The following is a 21,132-nucleotide window of genomic DNA, read 5'->3' as shown; positions in this document are numbered from 1 at the left end:
TGTGTGGTTAACCAACACACTAAAATGCACTAATAAAGAGTAGTAATGGGTATCTCATAATTGTCATTTTGATGGAGCGTGTGTGGTTTACCAGCACATCAATAGTTAATGATAAAGACAATGAGGTTACCAAGCACATTTGCATGGTTATTCACATCTTGTTTGTGATCCTCGGCATCCCAGTCACAAATAGAAGAGCATAATCTGAGATTAAAACATGCCATTGAATAGTTTCAATGTATCTCAAAAGAATTAGGAATTTCACTTCGTTTATTTCGTCTAATGGTGGAATTGGTGAATCATCATTCACCTACCTTTATGAAATTTACACTTGGATCTCGGCATCCCATTTCTAAGTTGTGAATCTTCATAGTTGGTTCCTAACCTTAATATTATATCTTTGGGTTATTATATTGAGGTATCTTGAGATCTAACTAAAACTTTCTTTCTTTTCAGATGTCTACTCCTGGAAACACTTCTGCTTCATCATCTGTGACAACCGTCAAATTTCGGTCAATTCAAAGTCAACAAGTCAAACCGGTCAACTCCAATAACCCTTGTATGCTAGGGTTTACGTTATGTAATCACTATACAATTCGCTATTTTAATGAGAAATCATCATTTGGAAAGTTCATGTGTTTGATTTTCCTTAGCCTTAACAATGCTAAACAACAAACCAAAGCGATAAAACACTATTGCACAATCATCGGGATTGTGTAAGACACTAAATCATGGCTTAACGGGGTTTATGGACCTTTCGTTGCGAAGCCGGACACTCAAAAAGATCACAAACGAAACCTCTCACAATCTCTTTCACTCAACCTCTCTCTATTAAAATCTCTCCCAAATCTCTCCCAAATCTCTCTCAAAAGTTCCTTTAATTTTTTGTAATCATTCGGGCCATCCCGACCCTTAACTGGGTCAAAAACCACTTGAAACGGGGTAAAAACGGGTAAAATAGGCTTAAGGACCCAAAACTGAAGCTTCAGGACCGAAGTCCCTGTCATAAAGGAAGACGACACACATTTGTCTGTCGTAAACTTACGACTCGCGTGTTTAGGACACGCAATGAGTATCAAGGAAGCCCCTGTCATAAAAGAAGACGACATGCATGTTTGCGTGTCATAATTTTTCCGGTTTTTCGACTACGACTTCGTTTTAACTCCGTTTTTCATTATTTTAACGTGGGATTTTCACCCAAAACTTTATTTTATAAACTAAGGCCCCAAAATATATAAATCTCCAGGGTTTTTATAAAAATGTATTAAAAGAATTGGTGGTTGGACTAATTATTGAGGGAATATTTGCTTTTCCTTATTTTATGACAAAAGCAAGCCACCACCACCTCACTCTATGATCATCCACTCTTTCCCACTACTCCTTGTCTCCTTAGTGGACCTTTACAACCAATCTCCAGCTCTTCCCACGTTCTAAGAGCTGGAGGATTGATCCTCTCTCCTCATCCTCCATAAAAACTCTTTCATTCTACACTTAGCAACCAAGAACACTCTCCAAAATTCTCTCATCTTTTCTCTCAACTTCAAGAACTTCAAGGCTTTCTCCAGGGATTTCTTGCTTCAATTAGTAAGTATCTTCATCATTCACATAATTATTAAACTCCATTCTACTCAAATCATTGATATCTTACACAAGTTCCATCTTATTCGGTGTTAGATTTTCGAATCATCAAGACATCTTCTTAGTGTTCTTGAGTTGAACACTTCCTCTCTCTCACTTTCATCCACTGAAACCACATAAAGTGAGTTCATACCATACATTTACATGTTTTTCTTAAGTTTTAAGGGGGGAATACAAGTAAAATCATCAAGAACACAATTAAACTTTTTCTAACAGATTGCATCAGAAAAGATGGACGTTAATCACGGACTGTTTTGGCTAACTTAAAAATTTTAGTTTTCAAAACTGTTTCAGATGCAAGTAGTTCAAACTCTTAGCTTTAAAATGACTACTTGCACACCTCCAAATGATTTTTCTACAATTAATGGTGATTTTTACAAAACTGCCTGTCATTTCAGAGGCAAACCCCGACCAGTCTGTGATTATGAACATTTTCACCTCTGTTAGAGATCACTAAAAATCATGATAAAATTCACGAACAAACTAGACTCATATTCCAAACTCTCAAAATTTGCGGATTTGGATTTAGAGCTGTGATGATTTTTCTATAAATTTTCTAAGAACGGTAACAGAAACTGTTTTTAACGAAAAGTTGCTGTTAATTTCATTTCATCTTGTAACATGTTGAGCAAGGTGTATATCTTTATGTGACTATATGTTACTGCAATATATGACATTTTATCTTAATATTTAGACACACATCAGTTTACAAATGGATTTGGTCATATAAAATATAAAGAATAACAAGTGATTATAATCAAAGTACAATCGATACATTCAAACATTAAATAAACTATTTTGAATATAGTTTGCATACATTACCACGTACTACCCTTGGTTGATAAACTATAATAGGTATAGTTTATGATACATTACATAACACATACATTTAAAAAGGGTACATTTATACAAAGGATATTTTCATTAAGCAAGGTACGGCCATACGGTACCAAGTTTTCATAACACGAAATTCCGTTAATGACTTTGTGAGACAATTACTTCAAATTACCATTAAGTCCTGTATTGTAACCAGAGTCTCCTTGAGGGAGAGCGTGATACTTGTGTATAGATCTATATTGGGTTTGACAAACCCACACCTAAACTGCATGCAACAGTTAGACCGATAGGTCTGGGGTGACAAATGTCATAACATTTCCGACGCCTGAAGAACGTCGTTTTAGGCAACCTTGGTCATAGTATGGTTATAATAAACTCACATAAAGTATTAACAAACATTGGAATTTACGGGAACTTCATTAAAATTTAACGATTTTATGTCGATTTAAAATTGCATTGTTTTACTATAAATATGACAAATTACTTGTACATTTCGGTCTTTGGGTTTTAAGACTACATTTACACATTAAGGAAAATATTGGATTTTTCTAACACAAATACTACTTTTACAAATGAAAAGCTTATGAACTCACCAACCTTTGTGTTGACACTTTTTCAAACAACTTGTATTCTCAGGAAATCATTAAACAGGTAATCAAGTGCTTTTGAGGATGGGACGCTAAGGCGTCTACTATTTCATATTTTATCAACATATTGTAATTGATTCGTAAACATGTAATTCATACAATGATGTAATATTTTTTCAATTATATATATGTTGGTTGTGTTTGCTTGAATTACTATTACAATTGCTGTTATGATACTATACATGAAGTCCTCCACCCCCGGACGTTTCCGCCATCCTTGGTTTGGGGGTGTGACAGATTGGTATCAGTGCGCAGTTTATAGTGAATTAAGTATATCAAACCACATAAGATATACAAACTATAAACACAATTGGGACTAATAGTCTCTGATTTGTGCATTTTTCAAATAAATATACTTTTAGAAAATAAATGATTCTTTTTATTAAAAAGTATAAATACATGCATACATGCTCACATAGTGTCATAACTACAACAACATAAAATAAAAGAAGAGGAGTTGTACATTATGGGTATGCCTTGGTATATGTAAATCAAGTCTGGGAAGGATATAGCCTGATCAACTATATCTGTCCGGGAATTGACTTGCATATACCGGGGGATGGTCAGGATGGACAACAAATCTAACAAACTCGTCTTACCGCTAGTACGCCTCATTCACGAAGCCGGTCTATAAGGGGGGTATAAGGTTGTTGCCTATAAAATGGCAACTTAATGGGTGTCCACTCTCACCCACCGCTTCCTTGATCGGTGGAGGGTCGTTAGCCGAACGGGTAAGACAAGGACTTATAAATTCTCATTAAAAGTATGATGAATATTATAAAGTAACTAAATGCTTTAAAAACTCAAAACTAAACATTTACAAATACTATAGGAGTATTTTGTGTTACTATAATAAAAATATTTTATACTTTCATTTTACCTCATAACCCAATGTATTGGGTCAATAAAAAGTATAAAATCGTATGTATCGTAAACATACCGGAAAACAACGTAATAATATACTTTATGTATAAAAGATTTCTCTCCCTATAAATACACTTTTACTAAAAGTACATTGGTTTACGACTTATGACAGAACCATGCCGCCAAGAAGAAGACCAAGACCTTCCAGCAACACAGCAACACCTCCTCCGCCGCCGCCTCCACAGTTTGATCCCGTGATGTTCCAGGCTGCAGTAACAGCAGCCGTAGCGGCCGCAATGTCACATATAGGGACCAACGGAGCTGGTGGTTCGGGATCGGGAGCTACACACTCTATCCACGGAGACAGTACGTGGCGTGCAAAAGAGTGTTCATACAAGGACTTCACAAATGGCAAACCCGACAACTTCAATGGAAGCGGGGGAGTCATCACGTTGATGCAATGGTTTGAAAAGACCGAAGTAGTCTTTCAGGTGTGCTCCTGCCCCGAAGCGAGCAAGGTTAAGTTCGCAACCTTAACCTTCACCGGCCGGGCCCTTACTTGGTGGAACTGCCGGGTTAAGTCACTTACTCTCGAAGTGGCTAGCTCCATAACCTGGGCAGAACTAAAAACGTTGATGATGAAGGAGTACTGCCCGAGAGGTGAAATTCAAAAGCTGGAACAAGAACTCTGGAACCTCAGGATGACGGGCTCTGACCTTGAAACCTACACCACCCGATTCAATGAATTGGCTCTCCTCTGCCCAACAATGGTTACTCCGGAGGAGAAAAAGGTGGAGCGATACCTTTGGGGACTGTCTCTCCACGTGCAAAGTAGTGTCCTGGCTTCAAGGCCAACTACTTTTGACAGTGCCAGGGAGCTGGCACAACAACTTGTTGACCACCGAGCCGGTCATAATACTACAACCACCACCACTGATAAATCAAAAGGGGGAAACAACAAAAGGAAGTTCTGGAACGAAAAGAAGAGCCAACCAGCACAGGACCCCGCTAAGAAGCAACAAATTGTTGCTGTCCATGCTGCCACTAATGCTGCCACTACTGCTACCACTCCAGCACCACCGAAGCCATATGCGGGAAAACTACCTAAGTGCAACAAGTGCAACTTTCACCACAATGGTGCTTGTAGGGAGATGCACTGTAACAACTGCGACAGGAAGGGGCACACTGCTCGTTTCTGTAAAGCGCCGGCTCAACCAATCAACCAAGTCGCCAGTACGGGGGCAACCCGGACCTGCTACAACTGTGGAGACGCAGGTCACTTCAAAAGAGACTGCCCCAAAGCACAAGCCCCTAATGCTGGTGGAGTAGGAAGAGTCCTGGCAATAGGACACGGGGAAGCAGTCGAGGATCCCACGGTGGTTACCGGTACGTTTCTCCTCAATAACTCTTATGCATGCGTACTATTCGATAGTGGAGCGGAGAGGAGTTTCGTGAGCCACCAATATAAACATTTACTTGAACAAAATCCCCAATCACTAAAGGATACTTATGTAGTAGAAATGGCAAATGGGAAAGTAGAAAGCACTAGCGATATATACTCAGAATGTAATCTCACTCTAGACAACCATACATTTAAAATTGACCTGATGCCAGTCACCATAAAAAGCTTCGACGTAATCATCGGGATGGATTGGTTAGTTCCTCACCGTGCCGACATTCTATGTTACGAAAGGGCCGTTCGCCTCAATCTACCAAATGACGAAACCCTTCTTATCTATGGTGACAAACCTAGTGTGAATTTACAAATCATCTCATGCATCAAAGCCCAAAAGTATCTCCGGAAGGAGTACCACGCCTTCTTAGCCCACATAGTAGACAAGAAACAAGACGTGAAAGACATCAAGGACATCCCCGAAGTGTGTAACTTCCCGGATGTGTTCCCAGAGGATCTTCCTGGTGTACCACTCGCACGACAAGTCGATTTCAGAATTGACTTAATACCCGGAGCTACCCCCGTAGCCAGAGCTCCATGCCGCCTCGCACCATCAGAAATGCAGGAGTTGTCCAGTCAATTAACCGAGCTTTTGAACAAAGGGTTCATCAGACCAAGCTTCTCACCTTGGGGAGCACCAGTCCTTTTTGTAAAGAAGAAGGACGGATCCTTTCGCATGTGCATCGATTATCGGGAACTAAACAAGCTCACCATCAAAAACCGATATCCTCTGCCCCGAATCGACGACCTTTTCGACCAACTCCAAGGAGCAAATTTCTTCTCAAAGATCGACCTAAGGTCAGGCTACCATCAACTACGAGTTCAAGAAGAAGATATTCCCAAAACTGCATTCAGAACTCGCTATGGACACTACGAGTTTGTGGTGATGTCCTTCGGTTTAACAAACGCACCTGCGGTATTCATGGACCTAATGAATAGAGTGTGTCGACCCTACCTAGACAAGTTTGTAATCGTATTCATCGACGATATCTTGATCTACTCGCGAAGCGAGGAGGAGCATCGCCTACATCTACGCCAAGTGCTAGAGACGCTAAGAGCGGAGAAGCTTTATGCTAAGTTCTCTAAGTGTGAATTCTGGATTAGAGAAGTGGATTTCCTTGGACATGTGGTAAGTGAGAAAGGCATACATGTGGATCCCTCCAAGATCAAGGCAATCGAGAATTGGTCAGCACCCAAGACGCCAACCGAAATTCGACAATTCCTTGGGCTTGCTGGCTACTATCGAAGATTTATACAAAACTTCTCCAAGATTGCGAAACCACTCACCACTTTGACGCAGAAAGGTGTGATATTCAAGTGGGAAAATAAACAAGAAACTGCTTTCCAAACGTTAAAACAAGCCCTATGCAGCGCACCGATCTTGTCTCTCCCAGAGGGAACCGAGGACTTCGTAGTGTACTGTGATGCTTCGAATCAAGGCCTCGGATGTGTGCTCATGCAGAGAGGGAAGGTTATCGCGTATGCATCGAGACAGCTTAAGACGCACGAGGTTAATTATACTACGCACGACCTGGAATTAGGAGCAGTGGTATTCGCTTTGAAGATCTGGAGACACTACCTCTACGGCACGAAATGCACTATCTTCACTGATCACAAAAGTCTTCAGCATATCCTCAATCAGAAAGAGCTCAACATGCGACAGAGGAGATGGGTGGAGTTGCTGAATGACTACGAGTGCGAAATTCGTTATCATCCGGGCAAGGCCAATGTAGTGGCCGATGCTCTAAGCAGGAAGGAGTACTCGGGCCGCCGAGTAAAATCCTTAACAATGACAATCCATTCCCACCTGACCATACAAATCAAGGAAGCTCAACTGGAAGCTTTGAAACCAGAAAAGGTGGCAGGAGAGACATTAAGGGGAATGGATAAAAACTTAGAAGTCAAGGAGGATGGAGCACGTTATATCATGAACCGGATTTGGACACCGAAGTTCGGTGGACTCCGAGATGTCGTCATGAATGAAGCACACAAGACTCGATACTCCATCCATCCCGGGTCGGATAAGATGTATCTGGACCTCAAGAAATTATACTGGTGGCCGAACATGAAAGCTGAGATTGCTACCTATGTGAGCAAGTGCCTGACTTGCGCTAAGGTCAAAACCGAATACCAGAAACCATCCGGGCTATTACAACAGCCGGATATACCTGAGTGGAAGTGGGAACGAATAACAATGGACTTCATAACCAAGCTGCCTAAGACATCGGGCGGTCTTGACACAATATGGGTAATTGTAGACAGATTGACCAAATCAGCACACTTTCTTCCAATAAAAGAAACCGACAAGATGGAGAAGCTGACTAGAACGTACATCAGAGAGATTGTACGACTCCATGGTGTGCCGATATCCATTATCTCCGATAGAGATAGTAGATTTACCTCACGGTTTTGGCAGTCTCTACAAAAATCATTGGGAACTAGGCTTGACATGAGTACGGCCTACCACCCACAAACCGACGGACAGAGCGAGCGAACCATTCAAACGTTGGAAGACATGTTAAGAGCTTGTGTGATAGACTTCGGTAAAGCATGGGATACCCATCTACCGCTTATCGAATTCTCCTACAATAACAGCTATCATACTAGCATCAAAGTCGCTCCATTCGAAGCTCTTTACGGTCGCAAATGCAGATCACCCCTGTGTTGGGCTGAGGTGGGGGATACACAGCTAGCTAGAGGGCAAGTCTCTAATAGCACTCTCACCGGTCCAGAAATCATCCGCGAAACCACCGAAAAGATCGTACAAATCCGAGCACGACTTAAAGCCTCAAGAGACCGACAGAAAAGCTACGCGGACAAGCGGAGGAAACCCTTGGAATTCCAGGTGGGAGACCGAGTCCTTTTGAAAGTCTCACCCTGGAAAGGCTTGATACGCTTCGGAAAGCGTGGGAAGCTGAATCCAAGATACATAGGACCTTTTGAGATTCTCGCTAGAATCGGCCCCGTAGCTTACAAACTCAATCTACCCCGCAAACTTAGTAATGTGCATCCTACCTTCCACGTCTCGAACTTGAAAAAGTGCCTATCCGATGAGACTCTCATTATTCCACTCGAGGAAATCGAGATCAATGAGAGCCTCAACTTCGTGGAAGAACCTGTGGAGATCATGGACCGGGAAATCAAACGAACGAAACAAAGTCGTATTCCCATTGTGAAGGTACGTTGGAACGCTAAACGAGGACCCGAATTCACCTGGGAACGCGAGGATCAGATGAAACAAAAGTATCCACATCTCTTCCCAAACTCTTGAAATCCCAGTCAAAATGAAAATTTCGGGACGAAATTCCTTCTAACGGGGGGATGATGTGACAACCGTCAAATTTCGGTCAATTCAAAGTCAACAAGTCAAACCGGTCAACTCCAATAACCCTTGTATGCTAGGGTTTACGTTATGTAATCACTATACAATTCGCTATTTTAATGAGAAATCATCATTTGGAAAGTTCATGTGTTTGATTTTCCTTAGCCTTAACAATGCTAAACAACAGACCAAAGCGATAAAACACTATTGCACAATCATCGGGATTGTGTAAGACACTAAATCATGGCTTAACGGGGTTTATGGACCTTTCGTTGCGAAGCCGGACACTCAAAAAGATCACAAACGAAACCTCTCACAATCTCTTTCACTCAACCTCTCTCTATTAAAATCTCTCCCAAATCTCTCTCAAAAGTTCCTTTAATTTTTTGTAATCATTCGGGCCATCCCGACCCTTAACTGGGTCAAAAACCACTTGAAACGGGGTAAAAACGGGTAAAATAGGCTTAAGGACCCAAAACTGAAGCTTCAGGACCGAAGTCCCTGTCATAAAGGAAGACGACACACATTTGTCTGTCGTAAACTTACGACTCGCGTGTTTAGGACACGCAATGAGTATCAAGGAAGCCCCTGTCATAAAAGAAGACGACATGCATGTTTGCGTGTCATAATTTTTCCGGTTTTTCGACTACGACTTCGTTTTAACTCCGTTTTTCATTATTTTAACGTGGGATTTTCACCCAAAACTTTATTTTATAAACTAAGGCCCCAAAATATATAAATCTCCAGGGTTTTTATAAAAATGTATTAAAAGAATTGGTGGTTGGACTAATTATTGAGGGAATATTTGCTTTTCCTTATTTTATGACAAAAGCAAGCCACCACCACCTCACTCTATGATCATCCACTCTTTCCCACTACTCCTTGTCTCCTTAGTGGACCTTTACAACCAATCTCCAGCTCTTCCCACGTTCTAAGAGCTGGAGGATTGATCCTCTCTCCTCATCCTCCATAAAAACTCTTTCATTCTACACTTAGCAACCAAGAACACTCTCCAAAATTCTCTCATCTTTTCTCTCAACTTCAAGAACTTCAAGGCTTTCTCCAGGGATTTCTTGCTTCAATTAGTAAGTATCTTCATCATTCACATAATTATTAAACTCCATTCTACTCAAATCATTGATATCTTACACAAGTTCCATCTTATTCGGTGTTAGATTTTCGAATCATCAAGACATCTTCTTAGTGTTCTTGAGTTGAACACTTCCTCTCTCTCACTTTCATCCACTGAAACCACATAAAGTGAGTTCATACCATACATTTACATGTTTTTCTTAAGTTTTAAGGGGGGAATACAAGTAAAATCATCAAGAACACAATTAAACTTTTTCTAACAGATTGCATCAGAAAAGATGGACGTTAATCACGGACTGTTTTGGCTAACTTAAAAATTTTAGTTTTCAAAACTGTTTCAGATGCAAGTAGTTCAAACTCTTAGCTTTAAAATGACTACTTGCACACCTCCAAATGATTTTTCTACAATTAATGGTGATTTTTACAAAACTGTCTGTCATTTCAGAGGCAAACCCCGACCAGTCTGTGATTATGAACATTTTCACCTCTGTTAGAGATCACTAAAAATCATGATAAAATTCACGAACAAACTAGACTCATATTCCAAACTCTCAAAATTTGCGGATTTGGATTTAGAGCTGTGATGATTTTTCTATAAATTTTCTAAGAACGGTAACAGAAACTGTTTTTAACGAAAAGTTGCTGTTAATTTCATTTCATCTTGTAACATGTTGAGCAAGGTGTATATCTTTATGTGACTATATGTTACTGCAATATATGACATTTTATCTTAATATTTAGACACACATCAGTTTACAAATGGATTTGGTCATATAAAATATAAAGAATAACAAGTGATTATAATCAAAGTACAATCGATACATTCAAACATTAAATAAACTATTTTGAATATAGTTTGCATACATTACCACGTACTACCCTTGGTTGATAAACTATAATAGGTATAGTTTATGATACATTACATAACACATACATTTAAAAAGGGTACATTTATACAAAGGATATTTTCATTAAGCAAGGTACGGCCATACGGTACCAAGTTTTCATAACACGAAATTCCGTTAATGACTTTGTGAGACAATTACTTCAAATTACCATTAAGTCCTGTATTGTAACCAGAGTCTCCTTGAGGGAGAGCGTGATACTTGTGTATAGATCTATATTGGGTTTGACAAACCCACACCTAAACTGCATGCAACAGTTAGACCGATAGGTCTGGGGTGACAAATGTCATAACATTTCCGACGCCTGAAGAACGTCGTTTTAGGCAACCTTGGTCATAGTATGGTTATAATAAACTCACATAAAGTATTAACAAACATTGGAATTTACGGGAACTTCATTAAAATTTAACGATTTTATGTCGATTTAAAATTGCATTGTTTTACTATAAATATGACAAATTACTTGTACATTTCGGTCTTTGGGTTTTAAGACTACATTTACACATTAAGGAAAATATTGGATTTTTCTAACACAAATACTACTTTTACAAATGAAAAGCTTATGAACTCACCAACCTTTGTGTTGACACTTTTTCAAACAACTTGTATTCTCAGGAAATCATTAAACAGGTAATCAAGTGCTTTTGAGGATGGGACGCTAAGGCGTCTACTATTTCATATTTTATCAACATATTGTAATTGATTCGTAAACATGTAATTCATACAATGATGTAATATTTTTTCAATTATATATATGTTGGTTGTGTTTGCTTGAATTACTATTACAATTGCTGTTATGATACTATACATGAAGTCCTCCACCCCCGGACGTTTCCGCCATCCTTGGTTTGGGGGTGTGACATCATCCTCCAACCACAACTTCTCTTTGCTCAACATTTGCTCCAAAGTCGTTATGGATGGCTCTAACTATAACGATTGGATGCGCAACATCAAGATGGCGCTTCGTTTTGAGGACAAAGAATATGTCCTTGAAAAGGAGCTCAAAGAGCTTGATGAGTCTAAAGCTATTCCTAAAGAATATGCTGCCTACAAGAAACATTATGATGATGCCACCAAAGTGGCATGCATCATGGTCGCAACCATGTCCCCAGAACTGCAGAGGTACTATGAGGACTACTGGCCCTTTGAGATGAACAAGGACCTTATGGAAAAGTACCATAAGCGAGCTCGTCAAGAAAAGTTTGAAGTAGTCAAGTCACTCATGGCTTGCAAGATGAAAGAAGGGGAGTCGGTTGTGTCTCATGTGCAAAGAATGCAACGCTACATAGAGCGTTTGGTCAAGCTCAACATTCACTTTGATGAGGAATTGTCCATTGACATGGTCTTGAACTCATTACCTGATTGTTATGGTCAGTTTATTCTAACTTACCATTTGAACAACACTGAGCAGACACTGGCCCAATTGTACAACTTGTTGCAGACAGCTGAAGCATGGATGAAGGGTAAAAGTATAGCCTCCACTCCTGCAAGTGCCTCTGTCTTGGCTATTGGACAGGGAAAGGGGAAAAAGAGGAAAGGTCCTCCTAAGCAAAACTGGAAGAACAAGGCTCAAGCTGGGTCATCTAGTAACGGCCCAAAGGCTAAGCCCAATGCTACCATTCCCCATGTTTCTGATCCAAAATATGCAGATTGCTTTTATTGCAATGACAAAGGGCACTGGAAGAGAAGCTGCCCAAAATATCTGCAGGATATCAAAGATGGCAAAGTGAAGCCATCTTCAGCAGGTATTTACACTATTTCTTCTAATAACTCATTATCTTCTCGTTCATAGGTCCTTGATACAGGATGTGGTTTTCACATCTGTTCTGATTTACAGGGGCTAAAAGAAAGTGAGGAGATAGAGCGAGGAAGGATAAACTTGATCATGGGAAACAAGAAGTCTTCACCAGTGACCAAGATCGGAGTTTATCAACTTTTGCTTAGTAATGATGTTAGATTAGATTTATTAAATTGTTGCTATTCGTCTGAGATGATGAGAAACATTATTTCATTTCATGCATTGTTCATACAAGGTTTTAAATATTCTTTTAATGATTTGAATGGTTCAATTTCTGTTTATAAGAATGGTGTTTTTGTATTTGAAGCTTTACCTTGTGATGGTGTGTATGAAACAGTGACTTGTGTTGATAGCTTAGGAAATAGTGTATTTAATATTGACTTGTCTAATAGTGTAGACAAGGCATGCTTGTGGCACTGTCGTCTTGGACACATTAACAAGAAACCCACAGCCCAACTCCAAAAGGATGGAGTGTTGGAATCATTTGACCTAAAATCAGATGATATGTGTGAATCTTGTCTTTTGGGAAAGATGACAAAATCACCATTCACAGGGTCTTGTGAAAGAGGTGAAAGTCTGTTGGATCTCATACACACAGATGTGTGTGGGCCCTTCAGATCAACTACAAGGGATGCTAATCGGTTCTATGTGACTTTCACTGATGATTATAGCAGATATGGCTATATCTACTTAATCAAACATAAGTCAGAAACCTTTGAAAAGTTCAAAGAGTTTAAGCATGAGGTCGAAAATCAATTGGGCAGGAAGATAAAGGTACTTAGATCTGATAGAGGCGGGGAGTATCTTAGTATCGAGTTCAACGACTATCTGAAAGAATGTGGGATAGTCTCACAATTAACTCCTCCTAGGACACCACATTTAAAGGGTGTAGCTGAGAGGCGTAATCGAACCTTGTTAGACATGGTTCGTTCTATGATGAGTCGTGCTTCGCTTCCTATTTACTTCTGGGGGTATGCATTAGAGAGAGCCGCCCACATCCTCAATCTTGTCCCTACAAAGAAGGTTGCCAAAACACCTCACGAAATGTGGACGGGGAAAGTTCCCTCGTTAGCACATATTAAAGTCTGGGGTTGTGAAGCTTTCGTAAGACGGGAGACTCACGACAAGCTAGCAGCTAGAAGTGAGAAATGTGTTTTCATTGGTTACCCAAAGCAGTCTTTTGGATATTTGTTCTACAGACCTAGTGAAAACGTGGTCTTTGTAGCACGAAGAGGAGTCTTTCTAGAAAGAGAGCTCATATTCAAAGAGGACAGTGGGAGCACCATAGACCTTGAAGAAATTCAAGAGTTGGCCAATGAAGGAACCTTAGATGACACTAGCACTCAACCAGAGGAAACAGTTCCTGTTGAACCAGTTGATAACTCGTTACCTCTTCGAAGATCCACTAGGGTGAGTGTGCCACCTGAGTTGTATGGTTTTCATATTACTTCAGATGGCGACACATTCATCAGTGATAGGGCACTGGTAAATTTAGATGAACCAGTTACTTATAAGGAAGCAATGGCAGGCCCAGAGGCTTCCAAGTGGAAAGAGGCAATGGAAAGCGAGATTAAGTCCATGTATGACAACCAAGTTTGGAATTTGGTTGAAAGTGCACCAGGTCGTAAGACAGTTGGGTGCAAATGGATCTTCGAGAAGAAGACAGACATGGATGGAAATGTGCACACATTCAAGGCTCGACTGGTTGCAAAAGGTTTCACTCAAACCCCAGGGGTTGACTATGATGAGACCTTTTCGCCAGTAGCCAAGATTAAATCCATTAGGATATTGCTCGCCATAGCTGCCTTTCATGACTATGAAATCTAGCACATGGATGTCAAGACTGCTTTCCTTAACAGGAAGTTGGTTGAGGATGTTTACATGAATCAGCCAGAGGGTTTTGTTGATGCAAAGTTTCCTAATAGAGTGTGCAAGCTTGAGAAATCCATTTATGGATTGAAACAAGCATCTCGCAGCTGGAATCTTTGCTTCCATGAGAAAGTCAAAGAGTTTGGTATCTCTAGAAGTGAAGATGAGTTTTGTGTGTATATCAAGGCTAGTGGGAGTATAGTAACTTTTCTGGTGTTATATGTCGATGACATATTACTCATTGGTAACGACGTTCCAACCTTGAAAGATGTTAAGTCTTGGCTTGGAAAGTGTTTTGCCATGAAAGACCTTGGAGAAGCTGCCTATATTCTTGGGATTAGAATATTGAGAGATAGAAAGAAGAGACTAATTGGAATTAGTCAGAGCACATACTTGGATAAGGTACTAAAGAGGTTTAGTATGGAAAATTCCAAGAAGGGAGAGCTACCTATCCAGAGCAATACCAAATTGAGTAAGACTCAATGCCTGAGTACAGATGAGGAAATAGCAGACATGAGTCGTGTACCTTATGCTTCCGCTGTCGGATCGATCATGTACGCTATGACATGTACTCGCCCTGATGTGGCATTTGCTTTGAGCATGGTCAGTCGCTATCAGGGAAACCCGAGTAGAGCTCATTGGATAGCGGTTAAGAATATACTCAAGTATTTGCGAAGGACAAAGGACTGGGTCCTTGTGCTTGGTGGCAATGATACTTTGAGAGTAGATGGTTACAGTGATGCCAGTTTTCAAATGGATAGAGATAACTTCCGTTCTCAATCTGGCTGGGTATTTTTACTGAATGGAGGAGCGGTTACTTGGAAAAGTTCCAAGCAAGATACGGTGGCTGATTCTACTTGTGAATCAAAGTACATAGCAGCGAGTGAAGCGTCGAAAGAAGCAGCTTGGTTAAGGAACTTCATCGGAGATCTCGGAGTTGTTCCAACCATCCAGGAGCCTATGGAACTGTTCTGCGATAATGAGGGAGCGGTTGCCTTAACAAAGGAACCGAGAGATCATGGTAAAACCAGACATATCGACAGAAAGTACCATTTTATCAGACATAGAGTAGAAGAAGGCCATCTTGTAGTAAAGAGGGTGTCATCTGAAGATAACCCAGCAGACCCCCTCACAAAGGGTCTGAGTAGGGCTAAGCATATTCAACATGCTCGGAGCATAGGACTGAAAGATGATATTAGTTTTAGTAGTTAGATTAGTTTTGTTCTGAAACTAGTAACAAAGTAAATGTAATTGACTTTTGGTGATTAAATAATAAAGTATTATTTATAAGTTTGGTTACTGCCTTTTGTCGATTGTTTATTATTATGTTTCATATTTTGCATGTTTTACTTCCCGAATAATAAGATTATTCAAACTCCACCGTCGCTCGTACTTTTGGAAGCAAGTAGTGAATTAAGACTGTCATGAATTGGATTGTAGATTGTCTAAGGATAGACATGGCAATAGAATTGCTGCAATGTTCATGAGTACTCAGAAATTGAGATTTGAGTATTGGATAAACCCTCGCTCAGAGTATCACTTCATGGAATTCATCACGAGTAATACTGAGACGATAATATCTTATAATCTTGAAACGAAGATATATGAGTTGTAATTTACAAAGTCGGTTATACATTGGTGATACGAAAACGCATCAGTAACTTGGTGTTATAAAACGTATTGTCATGTATAATTTGATGAGTAAAAGATACAAGCATATAAATCAACGTTTATTCGTTCCTTTTGCCCTAACCGGAAAAGCGATATCTGTGGGCCCCTCGATGATTTGGTGTTGACTTATGTGTTGGGCCCAGCCAGGACTAAATTAATGTGTTCAATTAGAAGTCCTACATCATCACAAATCAGAAATCGGGAAACATAGATTCTGGACAAAGAGGTTGATTTCGTTCCATGTCTTATGTCTGGGGATATCTTGCAGAACGAAGGATTATATGATCACTTATCTAAGGACACGTAACTGACTGGGTCAGAGTTCAGCAACAGCTTTTGGAAGCTACAATTTGCTGGTCAAATTTAGAAGGCATACTAGCAATTATAGTTACAGACTTATCCAAGTGGGAGACTGTTCGATTAGGTGTCTAAGCCCATAACTATAATTGGTATGTACTTGAATTGATAGCAGCACAGTCCTTTTGGGTTGCCCTCAAACCTAGCAACTAGACAAGGAAATTATGAAAGGAGAGATATTAATTTATAAGATTAATAAATTAATATAAATGATTTATTAATATGTTAAAAGATTAATATATTAATTAGAAATCATTATGTTTAATTAATAGTTAGCCATAAATTAATCAGAATTAATTTTGGGGTTAAAAGTATTAATTATAAAGTGCAGGGACTAGTTTGCAGTTATCTAATAGTTGAGTGGAAGGCTCCAGAACCTCCTTGGAAGGAGGTGGACGAAATCTATAGGGGAAACCCTAAGGATTTCGTCCAATGGGCTTTGGATAAGGCCTTTGGGTTAGCTTAGGCCCTAAGCAAAGGAGTATTAGGGTTTTCCCTAAACCCTAGATCCCTCAGCTATATAAGGAGCCTCCCAGCTCCTAAAATTCGGTCACTCCTACCTTGGAAGAAACCCTAGGCCGAATTTTGCATACCCTAGCCTCTCTCTCCTCATAAGTTTCCTTCTTGCTAGCTCTTGGGTGTGATTCCATTAGAGGCATTACATTTGTGGTGCTAAGCTTCCAAGAAGACCAATATCAAAGGATTGTCAATTGTTTGCTATAACAATTGAAAGGTATGTAACTCTTAAACCCTAATTGGTATTTTCGAAAATAGCCTCTCTCCTTAGGGTTCTTGTTTACAATTCAAAGTTATATGTTCAATAGATAAAACATAGATCCAAAGTAGGTTGCATGTGAACTTAGGAATTGTTTTTCTAGTTTATTTGTTTTACCTAAAACCCATCATCAGGTAGTACTAGAATCGGAGCCTCGCATAACCTCCGCCTCAGGGTCTCAAAAGCCATCTGCTGATCCGCACCCCACCGAAAAGTGACGTTTTTCTTGGTCAAGCGGGTCAGAGGTACGACAACCTTGGAGAAGTCCCGGATAAATCTCCGATAGTAGCCCGCTAAGCCCAAAAAACAACGAATCTCTGATGCATTCCTCGGTACTTCCCACCGCATCACAGCCTCAACGTTGGTTGGATCAACCGAAATACCCTCCCGATTGATGACATGCCCCAGAAATTGTACTTCCCGCAGCCATAAATCACACTTGGAGAACTTCGCATAAAGTTTCTCCGCCCTCAGGGTCTCTAATACCTCCCTCAAATGTTGCTCGTGCTGCTCCCTGGTCTTAGAGTAGACCGGGATATCATCAATAAAAACGATCACCGACCGATCCATCATCGGTCTGCATACCCTGTTCATAAGATCCATGAACGTTGTTGGGGCATTGGTGAGCCCAAACGACATCACCACAAACTCATAATGCCCGTATCGAGTCCTGAAAGCCGTCTTCGGTATATCTTCATCCCTAATCCTCATCTGATGGTATCCCGACCGAAGATCAATCTTAGAAAACCATGACGCACCCTGCAGCTGATCGAACAAATCATCGATTCTTGGCAACGGATAACGGTTCTTCACTGTTAGTTTATTCATCTCCCTATAATCGATGCACATCCTGTGCGATCCATCCTTCTTTTTCACGAAAAGAATCGGTACTCCCCACGGGGAACTGCTCGGACAAATGAACCCTCGTTCTAGCAGCTCCTGGAGCTGCGTAGATAGCTCCTGCATCTCCGGAGGTGCCAACCGGTAGGGTGCCTTTTCTATCGGAGCGGCACCCGGCACCAAGTCAATGCGAAACTCCACCTGCCTCTCCGGAGGCACTCCTAGTAATTATTCGGGGAAGACGTCCCGAAAATCTTGTACCACCGGCACACTGCTCACATCCGTCACGATCTCTACCCTCGTATCCGAGACATAAGCCAGAAATCCCGTGCAACCCTGCTGTAAAAACCTCCTAGCCCTCGCTGCCGAACAGAGGGTCGGTCCCTGCGAGGCCCTCTCACCCTGAATAACCAGTTCTCCCCCATTTGGGGTTCAAACCCTGACCAACTGGCGCTCACAATCAATCATGGCCCTGTGGGCCCCCATCCAATCCATCCCGACAATCACTTTCAACCCTCGCAATGGTATCGGAACTAGATCAACACAGAACCTCTCGCCCAATACATTCAGTACACAGTCCCGATATACCCTCGCAACACTAACGGTGCGGTCGTCTGCAATCTCCACCTCGAGTGGGGAATCCAAGGTCCCCGACGCGTCTCCGAACTTCTTGCTAAGTGCAAGCAACACAAATGATCGGGTAGCACCCGAATCAAATAGGACATGAGCAGACATACCATTGACCAAAAAGGTCCTCATACAAGCATATAGTACACATAAGTCACACAAGTAAATAGGAATAGAGAATAACAAATACGTACCAGCCACGACGTCCGGAGCTTCCCGAGCCTCCTCGGTAGTCAGCTGAAAAGCACGGCTCTTCACCGCTGGGGCATCCGCCTTAGTAGGGCGGCCATCTATGATCCTCATTGTGGCAGGCGCGGGCACCATCACTGCTCCTCCCCCTCCCTGCAACCTCGGACAATCGGCCTTTTATGGCCAATCTGGTTGCAGTGGAAACATATCAGGCCCTTCTTGGGGGAATCCTTGCTCACATGGCCCTGCTGACCACAAGAGTAACATCCCGATATCCCAGCTGTCCGACACGCCCCACTATGAAACCTCCCGCACTTGGCACACCGGCCCCGACCCTGTTGGCCCCTGCCCGAAGAATCAGAGGTCTTAGGCTTCTTAGCCAGACCTCCTGCTGCCTGCGCCTGATCAGTCTTCCGCTTCATGCGGGTATCCAACTCCATCTCCCTCTCATGGGCCTTCTCCACCATCTCATTCAGGGTCTTGCACCCCGTAAAGCTCACAAACTCCCAAATATCATCCCTCAACATGGAATGATATCGGGTCCGCCTCATCTCCTCATCGGTATCATACTGTGGGATCAACAAGGCTCGTTCCCGAAACTTGGCGGTGATCTCCGCCACAGTCTCGGTGGTCTGCTGCAAGTCGTGAAACTCCCTCACTAGGCGCTGCACCTCAATAGGTGGTTCAAACTCCAAATCAAACCGCCGAACAAACTCGGCCCATGACATCTCCGCCACCCCGGCTGGCCCCACCTGGCTAGTAACCTCGCCCCACCAATCTCGGGCCCTATCCCTCATCATGCAAGAAGCAAACCCAACCTTTTCCGCATCAGGGCAGGAACTCGTGCGCTGGGCGTTCTTGATGTCCGCTACCCAGCGTCGGCTGACAATGGGGTCCCTGACCCCGAAGAACTCCGGCGCCCCACACGCCTTGAACTCCCAAAACGAGGGAGTTTGGGCCCCAATCTGGCCCGCAACAATCTCAGTCCTGAACGATCTGAGTCTCTCCTCCATAATCTCCATAATACCCTCCTTGACCGTCCCAAAAATGACTGGGGTCGCGTCAAGAATACCCCTGGTAACCTCGGCTGCAATGAGTTCGCACAGCCTCTCATCGATGACATCAGTAGTGTCTCCAGATCTCGCCCCGGATCCAGACCCCGATCCTGATCCTCCTGCTCCAAATCGTGTCATCACCATGCTGGACTGAAATACCATAAATTACAATGATCAGGATTTCCATATAAGGGATCTTTCCACACCGGTCCTCCTTGGAGTCGTCCGATCTAACAGTGCTTCGGGTATAGGTCCTGTGCTTCCAGTAGTACGGGCCCAATATTACCTTCCACACCTACCTGTACCTTTCCCCACTGCTCTACCCGATATCTCCAATTCGTCCCACAACCAAGCCATATCCCACATATACCGCATACCTCAATCTCAGGCTATCCTAAGATTTTCCTCTACTCATATCAATCAAACCCATCATAACAGGTTGCCTTTATGCATGCAAATTGTACACAGAAAATGATCAAATAGACTTTCGAATAAAAGATTCTACCCTAGGACCACAACCAAACAAGGAACAGGAAATAAGGCCAAACCAATCATTCTGAGGCTATAAGCTCCTAACCGAATACAATTTTAAAAGCATACACATAGCAAGTTCCATATAAGCAACAAGCTCAAATATCAGTATAGCATGGCTAACTTATTGAGGAACTACTTACTCGCCTCGGCTGATCACGCGCGTTGCACTCTCATCTATTCATTTCCTTTTGAAAACCCTTTTTAAATTACTTTTTGAAAACGATTTTACCATTTCCTTAGTTTGAGTCCTGACACACTCGAGAGTGCGCCCAAATCCCTTAAACTAAGGCTCTTATACCAACTTGTAACAACCCAAAAATTTTCAAAGAAATTTTCGTTTTAAATTAATAAAACACATTTGCATAATCCATGGAATCCCAACGTAATTGTTTTCAAATCAATATTCATTACAACTTATTTAATTCATCAGAGTGTCCCCAAAAACATATCAGTAAAAGAGAGATAGAGTGCACACCGCGCCATCATGCCTTGCCCTTGCCCTTGGGCTCAGATGTACCTGAAACAAATCAACAACCTGTAAGCGAAATGCTTAGTAAGTCCCCCAGAGCATACCACACACAATACACATACACATATCTTGTTAGCTAATTAAAGCTACACACATATCACATAATCCATGCATACATAAAACATGTAAG

The 21,132-nt window shown here is 41.6% G+C and overlaps 2 long non-coding RNA genes across 3 annotated transcripts; both read left to right on the top strand.

Moving 5' to 3' along the window:
- Positions 1–1,290: 1,290 nt before the first annotated feature.
- Positions 1,291–4,716, top strand: LOC145125435 (uncharacterized). 2 transcript variants are annotated; one of them, XR_013715995.1, is made up of 3 exons: positions 1,291–1,584; positions 1,675–1,759; positions 4,159–4,716. It is a non-coding gene; the product is annotated as an uncharacterized LOC145125435 (long non-coding RNA). The 2 variants fall into 2 exon arrangements; XR_013715994.1 differs by lacking the exon at positions 4,159–4,716 and adding an exon at positions 3,112–3,272 and having other exon boundaries at positions 1,311–1,584.
- A 4,853-nt stretch (positions 4,717–9,569) lies between these two features.
- LOC145125570 (uncharacterized) lies at positions 9,570–11,534 on the top strand. The gene is made up of 3 exons (XR_013716051.1): positions 9,570–9,846; positions 9,937–10,021; positions 11,374–11,534. It is a non-coding gene; the product is annotated as an uncharacterized LOC145125570 (long non-coding RNA).
- Positions 11,535–21,132: the final 9,598 nt, after the last annotated feature.

The sequence above is a fragment of the Lactuca virosa genome, chromosome 7 (assembly GCF_052849685.1).
Source record: "Lactuca virosa cultivar CGN04683 chromosome 7, Lactuca_virosa_CGN04683_v6, whole genome shotgun sequence".
Lineage (NCBI taxonomy): Eukaryota > Viridiplantae > Streptophyta > Magnoliopsida > Asterales > Asteraceae > Lactuca > Lactuca virosa.
This window is presented reverse-complemented; position numbering and strand designations above follow the sequence as displayed.